Here is a 23,751-nt window from a genome sequence, read left to right on the forward strand (position 1 = left end):
TTTTACAACTGAATAAGACAAATAATCACGGGAAAACTGGCAAAAAAATTAAATTAACAAAGTAAGAGTACTATAAGATAATAGTAATCTGAAAATATTATAAACATTATGATATTTGGGGAAAGTGTAATACATATCATAAAAAATGAATCGATCACTATGAAAGATAATTTTTAGAAAAAACTTTTTAAAAAATTTAGAATTTTTAGGAAAAAAACTTCTATTAACAAAAAATAACAACAAGATATCCTCAAGGAATGTGTTAAATGACATGTGACACAAAATAGACTTGAAAAATTAACTAGAATTCAGTACATAAATAGAGAAATGGGACATACAATATGTCAAAAGGTCTTCAGGGTAGAGTAAGAATAACCAAATTTGGAGTTATAAAAGGAGAATAGAAAGAAAATGTGGGAAAGATAGTATTCTAATCTCCAATAAAATGGCAAGAAATTTTCTAGAATTGATGGAAGATATGAATCATCATATTGATCAAGCTTTCTTAATTCTGAGAAAAATAAATTAAAACAAATATATATTTAATCTTAGTGAAGCTTTAAATAAAAAAGTTTCAAACAACAAAAGATGACAAACAAAAATATTTTAAGCATCTTCTATATCCCCAACCCCTATCCAACTGTATAAATTATCAAACATGAGTAGGGCAATATAATAACTAAAAGTCATGACTAGCCTCATTTATGATAATGCATACAAAATAATTACATATTGTCATGACAGATACACTAAACCATTTATTCAATGAATGCAATACTTTAATCTCTACTAATATAATTCATACTAGATATATTAATTGAATAAAAGGGAAACAAAATTATAAATAAATGTAAAAAAAATCCTTGAAAATTCAATTCAGATTCATGATACAAATTCTTGGAAGTCTGTAAAATACCATCCTTAGCCTTACAAAGGATAGCTACCAATACCTGGAAAAGAACAGCATAATTAATGATGAGCAATTATAAACACTCTTTTAATGTCAGGGCCAGGGCAAGGGTGCATGCTTTTACTCTTAGTATTCAACATCTTATTGGAAAGGCTAGACAGTGCAATATGACAAGGCAAAGAAGGAAGGAGCAAAGGAAGGAACAAAGTGGAGACATAAGTATTACAAAAGCACTGGAGATGCTAGGTGAGTGCAGTGGTAGAACACTGACCTAGCATGCAGGAGGCCCAGGTTCGATTCCCAGCGCCACACATGCACACACAAAATCAAGGGAAGGACTAAAATTTATATTTGTTTCAGATTATATGATTTCTTATAAATAATATCAATCTAAGGAAATATTTGGATCAGTACTAATCATGGCATTTTTAAAGTTTGCTGGCTTAAACCTCAACATAGGAATTTTGGCACAGAGCATGCCTATCTATGAGCAACAACCAATTAGAGAATATAATGATCTCATCCTCAATGGCAACAAAAACATCTGAGATACTCAGGAATAAATCTAAAAAAATTGCATAAAAATCTTTATGGAAAACTTCTCAAACTCTAGAAGTAACTGAGGAATATGCATGTTTGTGTATTTGTGTGTGTGAATACTATGTATTTATACACACACATTCCTACACATATCCCAAAACACACACCATTCATGCAAGAGAAAGAGTCAATATTATAAAGAAGTCAGACCTCCTGCAGTTAAAGATTCAGTGCTTTTCCAATAAATGCATGTTAGTCCAACAAGATTTTTATTTTTGGAAAAATTTAACCAGCTTTTTCCAAAAAATCAAGTTGAAACATAAATGATCAAAAATAATTAAAGAACAATTTAAGGAAGAATAAAATAGGAGGGCTTTTGCTAGGAAAAATTGATATAGCTAGAATGATTCATTCTCTGATATTGGTGCAATGTCAGACAAATATAAAATCGAACCAAATATGAAGCACAGAAACAGACTAATGCACAAAAGAAACTTCTTAAATGACTAATGTGGCATTACAATTTAGTGTGGAATGTATAGGCTGCTTATTGAAAGATGTCCAGACAACTGGCTACCCATATGGAAAATAATAACATAATATCAACATACTGTGACAAAATAAATGCCAGATGCATAAAATATGTGGGAGGATATTTTTTAATTTAGAAAATGTAGGAGAGTAATTTAATGATATGGAACATGGAAATATTTCCCAAGCAAGCCAAAAAACATGAAAGCACAAATTTTAATAAATTGCACTTCTTTGAAAAATACTATTCTACCAAAGGTTCCATAATAGTCTTTTTTAAAAGCCACAGACTGTGGGGAAAAAAATTTTGTAGCAGACACAATTGATACAGTCTTCGTTTTTAGGACCTATGCAAAATTCCTAAAAATCGATTAGGAAGAAATAAAGCATTCTTTAAGTTATACTAATAAAGATGAAAAAAAAAAACATTCTCTGAGGAAGAGATCTTAAGTAGCCAATGTAAATGTGAAACAATGCTCTACTTCTACTAATCAGGGAATTCAAATTAAGATCATCACGAATTTTCATTTCATACTCAACCAATTGGCAAAAAATAAACAAATATGTTAATATTAAATATTGGCAAGGTTGAAATGGGAATTTTCATGGGTCCATACGTGAATCAGAAAGCCACTATTTGGGTCAGGGTCCCAGCCGAAAACAGGTGACACATTCAAAGGAAGTAACTGAAGAGAGTCTAATGAATGGACTATTTACAAAGCCAAGAAAAAGAGTTAAGAGAAATTGACAAGGAATGGCAAAGCACCATAGGATTAACAATAGTAGGAAGTTGTGTTACCTTTAGGTCTGAAGGAGTTGACAGGAACAGCTATCTTTACTGGACCAGATGAATCTTTGACCCATAGAGAGGAATTCAGAGACAGATGAACCACATCCCACCTAGTTTAGAACCTACTTCTCCCCTCTTCTTATTGTTTCAGCATTGTAGAAATTTCAGGTGTCTTCCCTGGTCCAGAGAGGAGGGATTTTCTTGGAGAAGCCAGTCCTTGCAAAGGTCTTCTACAGGATATCATTTCCATCCACTTTCCTTGCATAGGGCCCTTGTTGTGCCCTGGACCCTGCATGCGCTATGAAATCTCAGCTCTCTGGGCCTAGGACTGAAATGGATATCGCCCCCAAAGCTGCCCAGGGTTAGTTTACATGGCTTTCTAAGACTTTGAGTTTCCTCTTTGCTTCAGGCATCTGAACATTTCCACCATTTCTTTCAAGACCAGTTGAATAGGTGGAATGAATGTAAAAATGCAGTATATCGCTGTGCTAGAGTCAGGGCAATTCGCCTTATCCCATCCTGCTGGACCTGAACATCTGAAGTACTTCTGTCTGATGTCCTTCCTTACTCTTTTCACTCCTAACATCTGACAGATGAACCTCAGCATTTTTATCACTACATAGCTAGGATGATGAAAGTCCTACTAATAACAGGACTAGAAACAGTTGCTGGCATCTTTATTGAAAAAGCTTAGAATGGTTCTTAATCATCACAGAAACCAACACAACTTCACTCTTATTGTGTCCTTTGGCCCCTCGGCCTTGTCTGCTGTAGTTAGCAACAGGCGAGCACTTTGCAGGTCAAGCATCTTTGGCTCTGTCCTAATGCATCCCAGAAGCAGGAAATCCCAGAGTGCTCCTAGGAAGGTCTGTAAAATTGTCAGCTGTGTTTTAAATACTCATAGGATTAAGGATGTTTGGATGAATTTCAAAATGTATTTCAGAATTTAAAGTATGTTTTATAAGAAAATAAACAGTTCGGTTATATTTCAGATATTGGCCTATTTTTATCAAAGGACACTGCATTCAACCTGAGTTTCCTCTGTTTTTGCTAATTTGTATTAAGAACCCAACACAGCATAAACTGGCTATGCTTCAGATGTCTTTGTTTGTCAGTGGGAAAACAGTCATCAGGATATTCAAAGGGCACCAACATTTTCAGAAGCACCAGTGGGGACCTTTGTAGCGGTTCTAAATTTTCAGTAAATTTCCCCTCAATGGTTATAAATATCCTTGAAAAGCCATGTGAATTGTATCACAGTAGTTCAGGAGGAATGTTTGCTTATTTCTCAGCTGAGATATTTCTGTAAACAATAGGTCCCCATGAGAAAGCCAGATTCCCAATGTGGTTGATAATAGTTTGCTATATTTGCCAAATTGGAGAGTTTGGCAATGTTCTCTTCTCTCTCTCTCTCTGACAGGAACTATTTCTTTATTCCAAGAGAATGATTATTTCAGAGCTACATGTAAAAAAAAATCAACAAGATGCTCATTTTGGGCTTCCCAATTTAAGAGGCCTTTGGGTCCAGTGTCTAGTATGGCTGCTGGGTCCTGTATTTAATAATTACTGAGTTGATAATCTGCAGTTAAAGTTTGCCTGATATGAAAGAATCAAGGATGAAAATACGAAGGTGTTAGCATTCTACTTGAACATCTTGCCTATACTTAACACAGGTTGATTTTCTTGGCTTTAATAAAATGTGACTAGTTGTGTATTTCCTCTTGAAGAGTGCATAAGCATATTTGATATGAAAGCATATGGGACTAAGTAGTGTCCTTAAGAGCAAGACTCTAGTTTAGGCACTTTCACAAGCAGTGTGTTATTTAACCTGAAACTCTTTCTTTTGCAGGGGGGCAAAAGAAACATCAATCCAAGCTCGTTACATTTTATGGCCAATTCCATTATCTCTTCTCCTATAATTTGTCTGCAATTCTTCTTTACCTCCCATCCCTTAGCACTAAAGTCCTCATTCATGCCTTGGTTGGAACACACACATCAAGTGGCTTTGACACTCAGGTGCAATTACCAATGATGCATTTGCTTCCATGCAAATGTCAGGATGTAGCAGCAGAAAGGTTACCTCCCTGCACTGCAGGGATAATCACTCTGTGAAGTGCCAAACCTCCATTCCCTCCCTGTCCTTTCCAGATACAATGGGAGGTCTCTGGCATCCTTCACAGAAACTGATCCCTAAATCTGCATCTCCTGGGACAGTCACAGTCAGGCCATCCCAGGTTTTGTTTCCTCTTGAAGGCTCAGAGACAAATGTTCCTCTAGGAAACTGGCAGGTGAGTTTGATTTAACCAGGATCCATTCTTGAAGGAAATGGGTATTTACCTCCTGTCTGGTAAAGAGCTTCACTCAGTTTTTAGAGTGGTCAGTCATCGAGTTGATGTCTCCGGGTCTGGAAGTCAGGGGAACGTGCCATCTGGATTCATAATGAGTGTCTGGAATCTCTACCTCTTTCAGCCTCTGAAGAGCTCATTTCTTTGTCCCAATCTTTAATTATTCCACTAAAGAGAAAAACAGGTGAAGCAAGAGGCACTCTGGGGGCTCAGGACAGAGTGGGAGACAGCAATACAAAGAAAGAAGTGGGGGAGGAGAGAAGAAGAAGAGGAGTGTTTTCGGCTCCCCTGGTCGTTGCTATTTTGCTTGGTGCACCAGTTTGGAGGAGGGGTGGGGACACACATGCTGGCTTTCTCTCCAACGCAGCTGAGACCTTTATGAAATCATTGCCGAGGCAGGGGCGGCAAGGCAGCTATTTTTATCTCCAAATTGATTCAGCTGCAGTCGCTGCTGTGCCTCTGACTTCACTGCTTCCCGGCCCTCCCCCGGCTGTCCCCACTCCCAGCTTCAGCCCGATTTGGAGACTTATCTTCAGCTTCCTGCGCCGCCCCCTTCCCCCCAACTTCGCCGCTCCCTTTCCCTCCCGGCCTGCCTCGGCGGGCTGGGCGAGGGCAGGCTCCTGCCGGATACTGATAGTGACAGGAGCTGATGGTGCCGCAGGCTCTGACATCCCGCAGAGGCACGCGGCCAGCCAGCAGGAGCCTCTCTCTGGGCCAAGTCAGCATCTGATTGTTCACCCTCCAATTTACCCTGCCCTTGGGAATGGGGTTCCACAAAGAAAGTTCATCAATTGAAATGCTGCGCGCCTGAACGTTTGCCAAATGTGTCCCATCTGAGTCCGGGTCCATACTTTCAAATGCTGTTGCTGGGAAGAAAGGACATTAACACGTTGGGCTTTTCATCTTCTGCCCAGGTCGATGTGCTCGGTGGACTGCTGGGTTCTGAAGCTCCTGGAGAGGGTGGCTTGCCTCAGAGGACTGGGGAGGCAGAGGAACAGGGCACATCTTCCACCTACCCTTGTTGTGCCTGTGATGTTTGGAGTTGCCTCTCTCCTCCCTCTCCCTGAAGGACTGGAGCGCTTCCAAAGCCAGGTTTTCTATTCATGTCTCCATCCTCTGTGCTTAGCAAACGGAGGGATGGCACTCAGAAATGTTTGTCACCATGAAATCACTGAGTAGGGATTCTTATATTTTTAAAGAACTAAAAAAAAAAAAAAAGAATTAGAAAAACAGAAGAAAGATGGTGTTTGTAGGGTGAGGATCAGGCAGTCTCAGAAACTCCTGAGCTGATTGTCCAACTCTCTCTCAGAACACAGTATTGAGCACAGGGTCTGAGGAACACTAAGGGCTCTGTGGAAGTGACTGGGAGGGTGGGCTGGTTGGTTAAATGAAGGAAGGAGGGACTCTCACTTAGGGCAGGCAGTGACAGTCTCCCAGTAAATGTGCTGGCATAGAGTGATCAGTGTTCTAGGGATGCTGACCTAGATCAGATCCTATTGTCTCCTAAAATTCATATGTTGAAACTTGATCAACATTGCCATGTTATTAAGAGATGGGGCCTTGAAAGTTAGGGCTCTGCCTATATGAATGGGATTAGCAACCTTCTAAAAGGGTCTGAGGAAACCCATTTATCTTTTCTCCCCCTTCTTATATGTGAGGACCCAGTGTCTATTCCCTGTGGAAGATGCAGGAACAAGGCACCAATTTTAAAGCAGAGAACAGCTCTCAGCAGACACTGACCCTCCCAGTGCCTTGATCTTGGACCTCCAAAATAGTGAAAAATAAATTTGTTTTGTATATAAATGACCCAGCCTGCGGTATTTTGTTATAGCAACACAAATGAGCTAAGACATCACCAGGGGAGCCTATCATCTAGCAAAGAAGAGAGGAGCAAATATAAAATGCAACTTACAGAAGCCTAGATAACATTAGATAGAAGGTAAAGAGGAAAATGCCTATGCACAAATGTTGACTTTAAGAATGAAATAATTATATCCTGCCTAATGACAAATGGCTATATTTTGGATATAAAATGATAAGGAGAACATTATCTAGGTCTGTGCTATGCAATACAGTAGCTACCAGACACATGTGGCCATTTAAATTTAAACTTGAAAAAATTAAAATAAAATAAAAAATTCAGTTCCTCAGTCACATTTGCCAGTACTCAAGTACTCATTAGCCACAGGGGGCTAGCGGCTGTCATATTGGATAGTCCATATCATGTTTATCACTGTAGAACATTCTGTTGGACAGTCTTGCTCTAGAATAAGAAGCATGAAGAAAGGCATGTGTATAGAAAAACTCACTAACCTTGGGTGATGAACAAAGGATAAATAAAAAGAAGCAATTGGAAGTTGGGGGACTAGAAGATGCAAGCTACCAAATATGAGCCTTAGCTATTAAGGATGTTTTGTAGGTACTGTGTTATCCTTGACCATCAGCAAAAAGGGAAATGACATGAAAAAGCTATGCATCTGAAAGATACTGTGTCTAAGACAGTTCCGAGTGCTTTGTAATTTTCAGATCACAACACTCCTATTATCTTGCTTAATTCTCAAAACAAATTTGGGTAGGCAGAAAAAATATGGGGAAACAATTAAAAACACTAGGACAAGCAACTTAGCCAATGTCATTAGGAAGATGGAATAACATTGAAAATAGTCACAAAGAAACAAACAGAAAATTTCTCCTGAAAAACAGTTTCCTTCCTTCATCACATTCCTCCATTAGTGAATTTTCCTTCTTTTAGCAGGAGCTACTGATAAATGCTACATTCCCTTCCAGGAGTTGAATCACAGTATTAAATACTGATGACCCCAAAGAGGAGACAAAGGCTGCATAACAGAGCAGATTCAAATTTGACATAAAAAGAGACGAAATCATAAGGATAAATTGGAGCCATTAAAACAAACCAACAAATCAACCAAACAACCCTAGGGAGAACTTATTCTCCACTAGGTTTTGTGATTGGCACCTCCTAGAGTTGATCATGCCCATCAGCCCAGATCATCCCCAACTGGAAGAGTCAGCAGGTACCACCCAAATGCAGAGAAAAAGAAAACTGAGGCCTCTAACTGATGTAAGAGAGGCTGAGACTGCCTGAACACAGTGTTGAAAATCATGTACGATGTGAGTATTCCTGGGAATGAAGACTTCTTGGAGCCCTTCAAATCACACTTCATGGATGACTTTAAACTCAGTGTTTGGGAAGAAGAGCATTAATTTGGTTATCAAGCCAATTTGGGATTGCCTTCTATTTTCTGCATTCCAGCTGAGTACCCTGGATAAGCTAATTAACTTCTTTGACTCTAAAGTTTTTCATCTATAAATCTATAAAATGTAATTAATACTTATCAGGATTGTTGAAAGGATTCTATGTGAGTCATATAAAGCATATATTGGGTACCCAGTGCACATGGTTAAGCTTCCATAAAGATAGATGTGTGTTTCATCTTTTTTTTCCCCCTCTCAATGTACTTATAAAGGCAAATGGGATATTCTAGTTCCAGGACAGGAAAGCAGAGAACATTTATCAGATAGCAGTGAAGTCTCCATTCCCAGTCCCCAAGAATTATCATCTCTTTCTTGGAAAAAACCAAAAATTTTTTAGCTCCCTATTGGCAGTAAATTCACCGAATATCATGTTTCCTCGCCATCACTCCAGTCTAGCCATGGATTTGAAATGCAAACCGAGTTGGGTTCTGGGAGAAGGTTTATATGGATTTAGTAAGGTACAAATCCCAGCACCAAGGTAAAGTTGATTTCCATCACTGATATGAACCTACTGCTTGGGCCTAAAGCTCCTGTGCCCTCCTGCTTTTAATCCTCCTTTCTTTCTAGACCCAATCAATGGAGCAAATTTTACTGGCCACCTCATTCCCAATAGGTTATTGCCTCCTTTGTACAGTTTTGCCATGTATTCTAGGTTTAAATAACTACAAGTATTCATAGGGCAGCTTCCTCTTCCAGGAAATGTAACAGTTACAACATAAAACGTCAAGAAGTCTTCCCTACATTTTTTTCTCTTGGTTTCTTATATTTGAGGAAAGGGTTTTCTTCTAATATTCATCAAACCTGCTGCCTCTCCCGATCTCTTAAGTAGCAAAGTAAACGAAAAAAGAACATTTTCAAACAAGCCAAATCAAGACCTCCATTTTAAAAGGCGCTTTTTTTTTTTTAAATAAAGACAGTATTTGAAGCAAGAGAAACAAATGACTTCTAAAGCTTACTGTAAATCCCCTGAGAGGTAGGGGTGAGCAGGCGTTGCTTCTTCCCCCAAAGCTCTTCCAGAGACTCCAAGGATCTTGCGGGCTTAATTCCCTGCTGGCCCACACTGGCAACGAACATTCATCTTTTTCCAGGAGCTTCTGAGAGCTTTGAGTGCATTTTTTTTTAATCATCCTTTTCCTTGCAGCCCCAATTACTCCAGGTACTTCTGAATTTCTGGTCATTGAAGTTTCTTTTTAAATGGAGATTGTGTGGTCATGGGAGCTGAACCCAGGTCCGACTTGCAGGAAACAAACGCTTCTTTGGCCTACTATGTGTTGGAGGAGTGGGAACACTTGTTTGGCTCCAAATGCAACCCCTCATAGCATTAAGGTAAGAGAAAGAGAGCGAGGGAGGGAGAGAAGGAGGGAGGTATTTATTTAACCTTTCCATAATTATACTTTCAGTACTTTCCTGCTGTTTTCAGTGCACCTCCCAGTACTCTAAGCAGCTCCTCAATCTGAAGTGTACTGATGAAGGGAGGCCACCTTGCCTCAGGCAAGAGAAACCTGGCTCCACAGAGCTGAAAGTTAGGGAGAGGTGATTCATCACTGCCTGGGTCTTTCTGCTTCTCTTACATTTCCTGCCGAGAATGCCAGGCAGGACTGCATTCCATAGCTCCTAATGACAGGACTCTTGGATGCCCCCAACTGCAGGCAGGGTGTGGTTGGGGAGAGGACTGCTTATTTTTTGACAAGAAGAATTGTTCACTGAGAGGTTGGAATCTATGGAAATGACCTGGAGGGAAGTCAAAGAAAAACAGCAAAAGAATGTTCTTTGTCAGGATATCTGCATCTTTGAGCCACACCAGTAATTTTAAATGTGAAAATTTCCAGAGGCCTGATTTTAAAACATTTCTTTAAATATGATTAAGTTGACTTTTGAGCCGTTAATTTGACTGAATGATGTGATTGTGGAATAAATTATCAAGCTTCCTCTTGGTAAGTATATTTCTCCATTGTGCATAAGAAAATTTCAAAATATTAAAACTTAACAATGGTGTCACTTTTTTTTCTTATAAAGGAGTCACATCCTCTCTGTTGGAAAATCCCAGCCCACCTGAGGTTGTATCTTAGCACCAGTGGTTCTTACACTGCTAAGAATTGGCTTGGGCAGATCCTATCCGCAATCTGAGCCCATTGTTCAAATGGATGGACATGTTACACATACATCATGTCCTGTTTGCATAAATAGGAATGTCTGTTATTAGCATTCAATATTATTCTAATAATATGATGCATGCTGACTTCATAATTATTCTTGTGCTTTCTATGATATAAGTACATATTTTCCAGGTATTGACTATCAAAGACCATTTCATTCACCTAAAAGCAACAAAATCTGAAACAAGCAGGGGTCATAAGAGTTAAAAAGTAGTTGAGCCTTCCTTTCCCCATCGCTACTCTACTATATAACCCCTAATTTTTTCCCATGGAATATCCAGAAGAATAAATTAGATTAAGTGATATAATGGTTGTGAAAATGTTTACCAGCAGCAAGAACATGGTAGATTCTTGAATATGTTTTTGCATCCTTTCAAACTGGTTATTCATGGTTCAGCCTAATAGTGTTATCATCTATTGAGCAAAACAGATATTTCCACAGAAGAAGGCTTTGAATAATGGAAAAGAGTCTTCCATATAGCTGTCCATCCTTAAGGTATATCCTAACTTGCAAAGTGCAAGAAGCTCATTTTTTTTTTGTAACAAGGAGAATATAATGTCTGATACCTCTGAAAAAGATTACATAAAATAATCATTCCTGTGAAAGAAGACAGGAATATGTGCAAGGAAGTCAGGGACAGAAAGAGAAAGACATATAAAATTGACAAACTCCATATAACTGAGGCAGGACAACTGAACTTCAAAACTGGCTCCTTGCCCGGCTATGAACAAGAGTTTGCTCAATTTGCTATACTAGTATATTCACATTAACGCCAAGAACTAGTACATCCAATATGGCCACCAGAATATGGAGCCAAGGATACATGTCACAAATACTGATTCAGAAAAACTAGGGAGCCACACAACATAACAGAAACAAGACTTTTCCTACCTCTGCCCACAGGTGGAAAGAGATGGCAGCTGATATGAGGGGCTGTGACATAAGGCAATTTGTATCCCTCCTGTCATCCCCACAACCTCGGGAGGTCAATATTCAGGTCACTATTTTAAAGATGAGGAACTTGAGGTTACTTAATTTACCAAGGGTTGTCTCTGAGGCCTGATGTCCTTAAACCACACCCATCCCTATTTTATATTTCTGCCTGGTTTATATTCCTAACACACCTAAAAGGATTACAAGTGAAATACTATGCAGTTCATACTATGAGCTATTTTATTATCATCAATGAATCCTGCAGTTGTCCTGTGAAAACCCTAAGTAAAAATGTCACCACCAGATACTTCTACAGATCGAAATCAAATCTAAGTGATCTCAGTTGATCTTTGTCAATATCAAGATAACCTCATTGAACAGAAATTGTAAGTAAATATTTCTGTCCCCAGCTTTTACAAGGTAGCTAGTTTTTTAAAAAAATATATATTTTGTTTGTTTTTTAGTTGTAGTTGGACACAATATCTTTATTTTATTTTTAGTTATGTTGAGGATCAAATCCAGGTATTTGCACATGCTAGGTGAGCTCTACTGCTAAGCCACAACTCTAGCCCCAGTATAGCTAGTTTTTAAGTGAAATTAGGTAGTAAAAAATTTCCTCAAAGATGTATGATGGTTTAAAACACTGGATTATAATCTTCAGGACTATCATCGTCATTGCTATTATCAATTGCAATCTTTGTCTTTAAACATGATGTATAAACTGATCAAAGAGAGAAAAGCAGGGCTGTAGGGTGAAATCAGGTAGGGGCTGAGCCTGGCTTGCAGGCACCCTCTTTCTCTCTCGCCTCATCTGCCTTGGAGGGAAGCCTGAACAGTGTCTGTTGCCCAGGGGACCTAGCTGGAAGATTCGTGGTTTAAGCTGTTAATTGTTGCAAACATTTTTTCAGACTTAAAGCAGGCGGGTGGATGCTAAGCATGTGAAGGTAATGTAGATCTCACTCTGCCCTGAAGTCAACAATGGAGACATTAAGCTTCAGTCTCATCATAAGTACTGATCAGTCTTTGCCTTTTATCAGTTTTCTGCCGAAACATCATTTGTTGAGTCAGCCTAACACAAGGTTCTTCTAGTGCATAGCTCCATTTTGGTGCTCATTTAACATTTACCTACTAGATGAGCATGCCTAGGTTCCCCGATACTGAAGCACTTTTGGTACTTTTCTAGTCTGCTCTCTTATTGGCCACAGGGTGATGGAGAAGGTGGAAGAATCTAGCTTTTTTTTTCCCTTCTAATTTTCCTTTTTCTAATGAGACAGTTTTTAAGTATACTTACAATACTTAGAACAGGCAAGAAGCCAAACGATCAATTTTTCAGAAGTGTACATTATATTTCCTTTTTAAATTTTTTTATTTGTTCTTTTTAGTTACACATGACAGTAGGATGTATTTTGATATATCATACATACACAGAGTATAACTTCCCATTTTTGTGATTTGTACATTATATTTCTGAGTTTAAAAAAAAAAAACAAAAATATTACAACCCTTTCCTGAGTTTTGAATACATAACATGCAGGTGCCGGGATAGAGCAACACACAGCTTTTGGGTGAGATATTTACCCTCAAATGACCCTCCTGCATCTTGCTCAGTGTGTGCTCAGAGAAGCACACAGTTAGTTACTTACTTGGCTGGTTACACTTTCCTTGGGTCGGTCTACTAGTGTCTAATGTGACTGTGCAAAGAAATATTGGGTCTTCTATGAGCTGCCACAATCCCATCTGACCACACCACAGCCACAGAATGTTCTATGGAAACAATTATATATACATGATGGCTACACTGCTATGCTGTTAAACCAGGAACAAACACACACAGTGTAGAACAAGAAAACAGGAGATGGTAGATATAGGAAAGGAAGAAATAAAAAATAAAACTTTTATAAGCACGTCTATTAGAAGTGGAAATGAACAATTAGCTATACAACTGCTATATCATAGGTTAAGAGAGCATTTATGGCCTTACTTGGAAATCTGTTATTTGTTTTCTGGTATGTCTTTTTAATATGCATTTTTATTTGAACTATTAGAATACATTGGAGTTGACTTTATAATATTCTCATGAGTAGCTTAAATGTTGAAGAAGAGTCCATGATAGGCCCTGATACACATATCTGGTGACCTCCTGGTTCAGGGAAAGAGACAAGTTTCCCTCAACTTTATTCCAAGTCCTGTATCTTCAGGCTCTAGAGTCAGCCTGCTTCAGTTTGTTCCTGCATTCTTCATTATTCAGCTGTGCGACTGGAAAAGTGACAATTCCCACATCTGTAAAATGTAGATAATACTAGTGCTTATTATTTGCTAGGAGGATGAAATGGCTTGGTGCAAGTGACATGCCAACACAGCTCCTGCCAACGACTCCTGCACAATCACCATCGTCATCATCGCCATCATTAGTATCATTAGTAGTCCCGTCTGTGACACCTTCCTACCTCCATTGTGTATACCTCACTATCTCCATCTCCTCCTCTGCTCCATCTGATCCTCTTGGGATCTTTCTTCAGCAACCCTCACTAAAGAAATTTGGGGACTTAAACAACAACAACAAAAACAAAAACTCTTTTTCCCTCCTGCTCTCTTAATTTTTTACAGTCTTTCTTTGGATAATTTCAGTCTTTTAATATCACACTTAGGTGAAAATATCCTCATTTGTCTTTCTAAACATGTTCTTTACTCCAGAATAAAGTCCTATTCATCCAACTGCTATGGACTATAGGTATAAGATACAAATCTCAAACAAAAATCCACATATACCGAGCTAACAGTAAATGTAGTTATACACCCTCCCAGCTTCCCTAAAGCAGTTCTTGTTGTTCAGACTCCTCCTAAAGACAGGATAATCTCCATTCTCCACTGCCTGTGCAGTTCTCTGGAAAGTATATTAAGTTTTCCTCCCATCTCAAAGAGTTAAAATACTTCAATTGGTGTATCTATGAATTTTCTTATATCCAAGTGAAAATTTTGCAAGTTATATAATTAGCTGAAGAGTTTAGTGGTTTTCCAAACTCAGTTCTCCATTATAATTTATTCCAATAGAAGGAAATAAATCGTAACCTTAAAGTTCACAGGTATTCACCCTACTTGGTCTTCAGATTGCGGTGTCATAGGGAATTCAAACAATTCTAAACTGCTGTGTGTTTTGTTGATATCAGCCACCGACCTCAGTGTTGGGGATACAAAGAAATCCAAGACAGAACCTTCCTTTAACCACATGATGGGTTTTTAGGGAATGAAAATCCACAAGTAAACTAAGTATATGACTGTAGCAAGTTCTAAAATGGAAAATTCTATAGAAGCCTAAAAAGGGCAGACGTGGGGAATCTCAGTTCCAACACAACACACCAACAGCATAAAAATATTTTCAACTTGGGCAAATGAGCAAGATTTGAAGTGATAATTCAGAGACAGTGTCTCCCTTACCTTTTGTCTTGGTCTTTGTTTATGCACCGAGCAAACTGCTCATGGTTCACTGTGGTATCTAGTAAGCATCCTCCTGAATTTAGAACTCTTCTTACACGCAGACTAGAAGTACTTGAGCACTAGTGAAATATCTCTCCCTCTTAGCTTGAACTCTGTTGAGTATGCATAGTTATCCTCCACCTAATTAATTAAGTAGGATTGGCTTCTGACCCTAAAAGTACTCACCACATGATTTCAAGAATGGTTTTGGAGTCATACACAGGTTAAGTCACCACGTGGCAAAAATAGCCTGTGTGTTTTTCAGATTAAAACCACTCATTACATTTCACTTTTTTCTTCATCCAACAGTACATTTTATAAACATACTTAAGTAACTCTTTTGTTCCCCCAAATCCACTAGACTACATAGAACCCAAGATAATTTGGTGGATGGTTAGTTCTTAATAAGAACCAGGTGGTTCATTTCACAGGACCATTACTTTAGCTTTCTAGTGTTTTCATAAGGTTCTTGCCATTCATAATATATTTCCTTTGCATAATGGAAAAAGAGTTAGACATATCATCATATCCCATACTATAGACATACCATTATGCCTACCCTTATGTTTTGATCTTTTGGTGGAAAGTCAAACCACACTATAAATTCTTTTACTGTGCAGCATAGATCTAGTTCCAATGTGCATAGGGACATTGATGTTAGAATTCTTATGTCCTCTCATTTTAAAAATTCCATTCCCAAAACTCCTCTGGCACCAAAGCTTGAAATTACCATTTTCTTCCATTTAGTAAGCCCATGGTCTTCTTTAAAATTCAAAATCTTCTAATCCACAAAAACATTTGTAAGTTCTTACTCTGTCAGGGTACTAAACCAGATGCTAAAATTGCTACCATAAAAACAGTGAATGCTGAGCTTCATAAAGTGACAGGTGTGCTTCAGCATTACCCCTGCCTGATTTCACCACCATAGCCCTGTGATCACAGAGGAATTCTCCTGCATTTAGCAAGAAAGGAGAAATGGTATCCTCTTCCCTCCACCTTTCAGTTCAAATCAAATCCACAAGTTTCATTACTACTCAGCAGAGAGAGAAGGGCAGGCGCCACGACACTGTTTGCCTAGGATCTGTGGATGCAGCAATAATGACATTCACTACCAATCGCTGCCCCAGTGGAGGTAGAGGGGCTGGACAGCCACTTCACACTAGGAACAACCCAAATAACACCTCTCTCATGTTTAACACCACCAATCATAGGAAGAGCTCTGTCTGTGTCTTTGGAAATGGGGTCAGATGTAAAAACAATTCTAAAGCTCACATTACTCCTAATCCATTGTAAAGTGGTCACTCTCAAATCATAACTTTTGCTCCAATATGCCGTTGCTTGTAAACATTGGTAGTTGTCAGAGCTGTTTCAGTATAATTCCAGGCAAGACCTTTTGTAATAGTGTGTTAATATTTTTCAAAAGAATAATTTGGGGACATTTCCCAGATCAGCATCTGGCTTTTTTACAGTTCCCTAAGGAAAGGACTTACAAGAGGAAGCAGTGGAATAATTACATTTATTAACAGTTTATTTTATGTGTGATTTTTTTTCGGCACATCTGTATACAACCCACACTTCCTCAGGTACCAACTGGTCCTGTTTTCTTTTATTTGTCTCTGAGTACCTGACTTGAATGATAATGCCTTGCAATGTACCCCGCCCAAGCACACATACACACTTCAGGGAGGATTCAATAAGATTCAGTTCCATAATGCATATCGGTAGTTTGTTGGGTGGAACACAGTTTTCCAATACATAAGCTCTTCTTTTGTAAAGGAGTGATTTTTCAGGAACTGTCACTAGTCACAGTAATTTCAAATGAAAGGACAATTAATAATCAGAACATGGGGAAGAGTTAAAAAGCACAAACATGTACAGAGAAATAACATGGGGGCAGTCGGTTCTCCATTGAACCAGCAAAAAGAAACAAGTGTGACCATGCAATTGATTGCAAAATTGGGGAAATATGCTGTTTATGTGGTGAGAGGATCTGTAAAATGTATTGGGTTATCAACAAAGCCCATTTTTCTTCTTTTACATTATTTCTTATTAAATTCTGGAAAATATAATGAGAACAAGGATAATAGTAGATTATTTAAATCAGGGTAATAGTAAATTGCATTATGTGTTTCAAGTTACAATTTATTAAGTTTCTGAGTGACATTAATGTGTATAAGAAAAGGCCTCCCTTTGAGTAAAATGTATCCTAACAATGAAGACATATGTAGACCTAGGCAAATTATAGTTCTAGGCATAATGACACAAATGACTAAAATGGGACATTGATGAACTCCTGGAATTCTCCGTGCTGGATAGAAATCAGAATAGAAAAAAAAATCATGAAGAAGATGGCATGCAAGCATAATTTTGAATGACAATTGGAATATTGGTCTGTATAAATTTTTATATTATTCAAGAAGTTTTAAATTATACAAGTAAAAAGAAGGAAGTAAGTGAATTTTTGTCTCGCTGGGGTGTAGTATAATCTTGGAATAAAACATAAGCAAGGCAGTTTAAAGTTACGTGTTAAAGAAGAAAAAGAGAGCTCTTTGATATCTGAGCAACTAGTTGTATAAAATATAAATAAATCATTGAAGCGTAGATGAAATGGAAAAAGATATTTAAATTGTAAAATATGGCTGCTAAACTGTGGGATAATAAGTCCTAATACCAAGAAATACCATTGTTTTACTACATGTACTGGTGGTTTTACAGATACAAGTGTCAAGGTGTGAGCTAATTATTCTGTGTAGGAAACAGATAAAATGTAAAGTTTCTATTTAAAAAGTTCAAGAAAAAGATTCGTAAGAGTTAGCAAGATTAAATATGCTTAGAAAGAGGGTCAAATGATGGGGGGAAATGGTTAAAGAGAGATTTAAGGGTGAAAAAAGAGGCATTTAATGAGGTCTTTTCAAGTGATTTTCCAAAGGCCTGTGGGACTGGACCTTTCCCAGTCCCTCCTGTATCCAGAGCCTTCCTGCAGGGGCACACAGGAGTACTGAGTTATCTATCCACAGGTGCAGAGCTCCTAGCAGGAGTTCTGGAAACTGGAAACTGTGCAGGCTGTTGATTGAGTTTTTGTTACCCTGTGGAGGACTTTAACCTGGAGGGAAAGGAGTCTGGATTCCATTATGCAGATAATGAGGAGTCACTGAAGATTGTTTGTTTTTGCTTATTTGTTTGCATCAAATCTGTTTCAGAAATATACTCTGACAGAAATGGAAGCACTGTCTTGGAAGGGTAGATTGGGTGGGACAGGGACAGATTATGAAACTGTTAAAATAATCTGGTTCAGAAGAATTAGATAAACAATTAGAGCAAAGAGAACAGGTGTGGAAATGGAAAGACAGTTTTGACAGGCATTCGAAAGTAAGTGACCGGGGACTGGCACATCACCAATGAAAGTAATATTGAAGAAAGGATATCCAAGATGGCTCCTGGAAATTAAGGTGTAAGCTTCTTTCTTCAGTAGTCTTATTGTTAGTAGGAATATTATGGCTATGTTAAAGTCATTTTATAAATAAATAATCTCATTAACTAAATTAAATGTTAATATTTTCAACATGAGAACAATAAATACAAATATTCAACAGTTAAATAAAACCATGTTATCTTAAGTTTGATGTTAAAAATCAAATCATAAATTTATGCATTGTCTTCTCTCATATAGATATACATATTTAGCTCTGTCCTCTGAAAATACCTAAAAACAATAACAACCAGTAACGATGAACATTCCAGCTCTTTGATTATTGTCTCTCAGCACCATCTTCATGTCAATAGGAAACAGGATCCAACTTGAAGTATTTTCCCCTGGCCTGAGATGGGATCATTTGGCAGCAGACAAACTCAGAATGCAGGGTATTCAGGAAGACAAAGACACATTTTCTCCAATAAATCAGTGGTATACAAAAAAAGTATCAGTGTACTATTGTGTAGGATAAAAGACACCAAAGAAACATGATAGCTAAATGCAATATATGTTCCCTCTGTAGATCTAATTAGAACAATCCAACTCTTCAAACTTATATTTTATACAATCAGGAGAAGATTGGATTGTATTAAAAATTTGTCCTTATTTCTGTACTAATTGTCTGGTAGGAAGAAAAAGAAGGGGAAGGATTTTGAAGATTTGTTTGTTTATTGTTCGAGGTGAAATGCTATGATGTCTAGAGTTTGCATTAAAATACTGCAGGATCCAACGTGAAATAATGCATGTATGAGGAGAGCTGGGAGTGGAGTGAGGGATAGTAGGAAGACTCAACCAAATGTTAAAAAGTTGTTTTTTTTAATTTGGTTTATATGTATGTGTAATTCATTGAACTGTTTTCTCCAGCTTTGTGTGTGTGTGTGTGTGTGTGTGTAGAAATTTTCACAAAAGCCTGTTCCAAGAAAAGATAACTTTGGTTTTTAACCTACGAGGTAGACCATTTTAATAGCCATATATCTGGTCTCCCCATCTCACATACACTCCCATTCAATTTATCCCCTGATCCTCACCATGTTTTTTATTTTTGAATATTTTTATGTTGGTCATGTGACCTCTCAGCTTCCATAGTCTTCACAGTCCCCATATGACTTGCCAGATAAAGCAGAAATCATAAGGACCTGCATTCCAAGGTCCTTTGTTTTCCTTTTCCATTTTTAATGGAGGTAACATAGAGCATAAAATTAACACTTGTTAATTCTGTGGCATTTAGTACATTCACAATGTTGTACAAACAGCACTTCTACCTAGTCTATCTAGTTTCAAACATTTTCATTATCCCCAAAGAAAACCCATTCAATAGTTGCTTCCATGTGCTTTTTAATCTAATCCACACTAGAGATCTAGACACATCTCTGAACATGTCCAATGACTTTTTTATTTGACTCTTGCTCATATCAGTCCTTCTCCAATAAGGCCTCCCCCCATGACTGCCTTTAAGAACATTCTTTTAATGCCCAAACCAAACTTCATTTCATGAAGGCTCCACAGTGCCATAACTCATTTTTGATCTTCTACCTCCTCTGAATTCCAGCATCGACACCTCTTTCAAAGATAAAAGAGTATGCTCTTTTATAGGATAATATAGAACATTGAATTGTATCTCATAATTTATTATTTTAATGATAATAGAGCCAAAGAACCTTAAAAGAAAGAATATTTTAAATCCAAACAGTTCTTTGGTCCTTCATGTCTAAGGAAGAAAAACTGATCTTGGAACAAGAGAAAACAGAGCTCACACATCTGCAATAGGTAATGCTCTGGAAAAAGATGAGCTGCACATTAAATCACAGTGTGGGGGAAAATGTTACCACGATTGCCAATACTGTCAAAGTTTCTAGTAATACAGAGTGTTCCAAAACAATTTTTTAAAAAAATGAAACAAAATGCGCAGTGAAGCTGAAAATAATAATGAAAAAATCTATGGATATAAATGTTGAGCATTTGACAAATCTCCACGAGGTCATTGCTGGCCAATGCGTTGATGTTGGTTGGGCCTGGCATTTGAATTAGGCAGGAAAGCCAGAGACTCCAGTCCCCACCTGGGTCTACTTCATCAGTTTCATGGCCCCCAATCCTGCCAGGAGCAGAGCCTGGCACAGGTGGGGATGAGTCACAGAAATCTCAGGAATATTGGAATTTTAAGAAGCCTATGTGCTTTAGAGGTTTCTCAGTCCAATTCCATCACCCTGCAGATGAATAATGAGGCTGTAAGGAAGACAGACCGACTCCTTTACCTGGTGAGTATCAGCAAAACCAGTTTTAGAATCCAAACATTCTCATCCCAATTCCAAGGCTCTTTCTGCCCTAGGACTTAGATTATTTATTTGGTTCCTTTATTTTCCTTAAATTTTGATTAACGTACTTCATTTTTTTTCTGGGACTTTCTTTAAAAGTTTAGTTTGGGATTATTTCTCCTGAACACCAAGGAAAAGAAAGTTGTTTGAGCATCATATTTATTTACTTGCTTTTAAACGAAAATAAAACATTTACTTACAGTAACCTGCTATAAATGCTGCATATTAAGTGAGCAAAAGAATAAAAGTTCAAGATCTGTTAAAAAGTACAGGAGAGATGTCATATGGAAATCAAAATCTGGACAGTGGCAGAAACAATTCTACCCTCTGGAGCAAGTCCAAGATCTGAGTCAGTCTCTAGTTGTCCTGTGGAAACACCCCGATAGAGGCCCAGCTCCATCAGGCTGTGGGTCACAGAAGGTGATATCCTCACATGGCAAAGGGTACAGGATGGTTGTGGAGAGATAGAAAGGATCCTTTTGATGTGTCTTCTTTTTTTTTAAGTTATTTTTTATTTGTTGATGGACCTTTATTTTATTCATTTATTTATGTGCAGTGCTAAGAATCGAACCCAGAGCCTCACACTTGCAAGGCAAGTGCTCATCCACTGAGCCACAACCCTAGCCCCTCGATGTGTCGTCTTATCCAGACACTAATCCTATCAGATCGGGGTTCAACATTTATAGCCTCATCTAACTTTAATTACTTCCTTAGAAGCCCTGTCTCTAAAGACAGTGACACTGGGAGTTTTGATCTCAACATACAAATTCTCGAAGGACACAATTCCTTCCATAGCAACCCCCATCTTTGCTTTCACATTTACACGGTGTTCTCCATAACTGTGTGCATGTCTGTCTCTTGATCCATTTACTCCCCCATTTTTAATAAATATCCCAGTCATATTGGATTAGGGTATTATGGTTTAGATATGAAGTATCCCCCCAAAACTCATGTGTAAGACTGTTAAGATTTATGTTTTCTTTTCTCTCAAAGTTAAGCCTATAATTCAACACAGGCATGTTTACTGTAACTTAGATTTCATGTGTATAATGGAGTCATGCTAAGTTGGGAAACGATGTGGTCAGAATGGAGTCATTTTTCAATTTTCTAACAGGTATCCAATCACAACAGTAGCCCTTTTTCATGCCTTCCCCAATTTTAAAATATTTAATCGAGTAGATTGTTCCCCTGAACTCTTCCTGTCAGGGTGAGGGACAGTGCTTCATTAGGGATAAAAACTGTCAGACTGACAGGTGTGCTTTCTCAATGGATTCCCTTTAGGGGGCACAACCTTCTGCAGAAGTACAAATTTGCCTTGCCCACCCATTCCTGAGCACATGTTGGATGTCTTGTGGCAACTCAGTATTTCTAACAAGATAAGGTAAGATGATTTAGGTATGAAATGATTGAATTACGACAGCCTTAACTAATCAGTGCATTAATCCCCTAGTAAAGATTAACTGGGTGGTAATTGTAGGCCAATAGAGTGTGGCTGGAGAAGGTGGGTAATGGGGTTGTGCCTTTGAGTGAAACACACTGTCTCTCTCTCTGCTTCCTGGTGGCCATGTCCTGAGCTGCTTTCCTCCTCCACACCCATTCACCATGGCATTCTGCTCGCCTCAGGCCTAGAGCAATGGAGTGACCATCTATGGACTGAGACCTCTAAAATTCTGAGCACCAAATAAGCTTTTTCTCCTCCAATTGTTCTTGTCAGGTCTTTTGGTTATAGCTGAAAAAAAGTGACTAATACACAGGGATTCACTTTAATCTTGACTAATTACATCTTCAAAAGATCTCATGTCTAAATAAGGTGCTGAGGATTTAAGGTTTCAAACTTGCTGGGTTTGTAGCTCAGTGGTAGAGTACCTGCATATGTATATGTGGCCCTGGATTTGATCCTTAGAACTGAAAAAATAAAACCTGGGAGGACACAATTCAACCTATAATATAAGCACACACTTTTCTGGGACCAAGACACCCAGTAGTTTAGGTAATGTATTGGCTTTCATACCTCCATCAAAGCATCCTGAGGCAAGACTTTGAGAGGAAGTAGTTATTTGGAAAGTATATGGACAGGTGCAGGAGAGTGGGGAAGTGGCATGAAAAAGAGAACATGGTAAGTTAGCACCAGTGGCACCTGGGAAATCCCATGGGGGAAATACGGCAAAGGAAAAGCGATCACTCCAGAGAGCGGAAAGCATAGGAAGGTTTAATTGCCAATTTCCCAGCATGGCGTTGGGTGATGGTTGCTGTGTCCTCTCCTTCTCTTTCTCCTTCTCTTCTCCTTCTCCTTCTTTTGCTTTAACCTGGATAGGTCTCCAGGGAAAATGCATATTCATGAGCAAAGACACAAATCATGGTCATATCTCACTCCCAGTTCTGCTCCCTCCGGGACTAACCTGGATTCCTGCCAGTCTTCACTTGTCATATCAGGACAATACGTAGAAACATTGGCGTTAGATGAGACTCTCTTTCAAGTCTCACATCTGGTATCACGAACTCATCCATAGCCCAACCTCACTCTGGATATTCCCAACTTAGAATCTTACTCTGAGAACTAAGCATAGTACTTATCCGCATTCTTTTTCTGCCACAAAGGCAGAAGAAAGAGCAAGCATAACACATGGTGGGGGGGGGGCAGGAATGTAGAATTAGTTTCCTTACAGGATTGGGCAATCTTATTCTGTAATTATGTTTTATCAGTGAGTCCTGTTAATAGAGATTCCAGTTTTGCTTTAAAATAATTGTTTTTATTACTGTGACTTTTCAGTTCACCTCTTAAAACATTTGGCTCATGTACATGAGTGTGATAAAAGTAAAATGAGATAATTAATCCTAAACCCTGTATCAAGCTTTAAAAAGACACACCCAAAAAAGCACAAAGACTGGGATTATTAGCTACTTGCAAATGTCATTCTCCAATTATTTCAACCTCTTCTGGCAATGATAATGGGTAAGATTTATAGAGGCCTGGAGCAGGAAGGGGTTGGTAGGAAGGAGGGGTAGACTCC

Source organism: Marmota monax, unplaced genomic scaffold, assembly GCF_021218885.2.
Source record: "Marmota monax isolate L192 unplaced genomic scaffold, Marmota_monax_Labrador192_F-V1.1 WCK01_AAM20220418_F8-fsc00137, whole genome shotgun sequence".
Classification (NCBI taxonomy): domain Eukaryota; kingdom Metazoa; phylum Chordata; class Mammalia; order Rodentia; family Sciuridae; genus Marmota; species Marmota monax.